The sequence below is a fragment of the Fukomys damarensis genome, unplaced genomic scaffold (genome assembly GCF_012274545.1).
Source record: "Fukomys damarensis isolate Sample0158 unplaced genomic scaffold, DMR_v1.0_HiC HiC_scaffold_4, whole genome shotgun sequence".
Classification (NCBI taxonomy): domain Eukaryota; kingdom Metazoa; phylum Chordata; class Mammalia; order Rodentia; family Bathyergidae; genus Fukomys; species Fukomys damarensis.
This window is the reverse complement of record NW_022900916.1, coordinates 70,731,198-70,731,773: the sequence shown is the minus strand read 5'-3', so window position 1 is coordinate 70,731,773 and position 576 is coordinate 70,731,198.

Below are 576 nucleotides of genomic sequence, written 5' to 3'. Positions count from 1 at the left end.
TTAGTCAAAGGCAGGGCGGCCAGGGAAAGCTCCAGTTTTCCCTGGAATGAACTGTCAAGACTTTCCCCTAGGGCTTGAAGCATGCTCCCTCTGAGCAGCTTGCTCTGCATGCTGTCAAACCAGTCTTTACTTGAAAGATACGAAAGATGGCATATGCACCCCCCACCCGCTTTCTGAAGGGTTTTTGAGAGGTGTTACATCCTGCATCTGGGACTAGCAGAACCAGAGCAGGGGGTCTTGCTGGGGTAGTTGCCAGGGGGCTGGAGTCCCCCATCTGGACCAGTGCTGTGCTGGTTTCTCCAGAGCAAAGAAGAGAGCAAAACTATTGACAAAGGGAGCCAGGAGGACAAAGCAGGCAATGGGAACAGTCGGTTTTATGGAACTTGTAAACCTGGACTCAAATATTAAAAATGCTCTCATCAGTCCTCTTAATCCAGAGAAATGCTTTTTGGCTTAGATGGGAGGAAAAATCAGTTCCTTGGGGGGAAAGTGAGAGGAGAAGGAGGTAATAAGGATGTGAGTCAGACACAGGGAATGGCTGGCAGAGGCCTTTGCTTCAGGAGGAGGAGGAGGAGG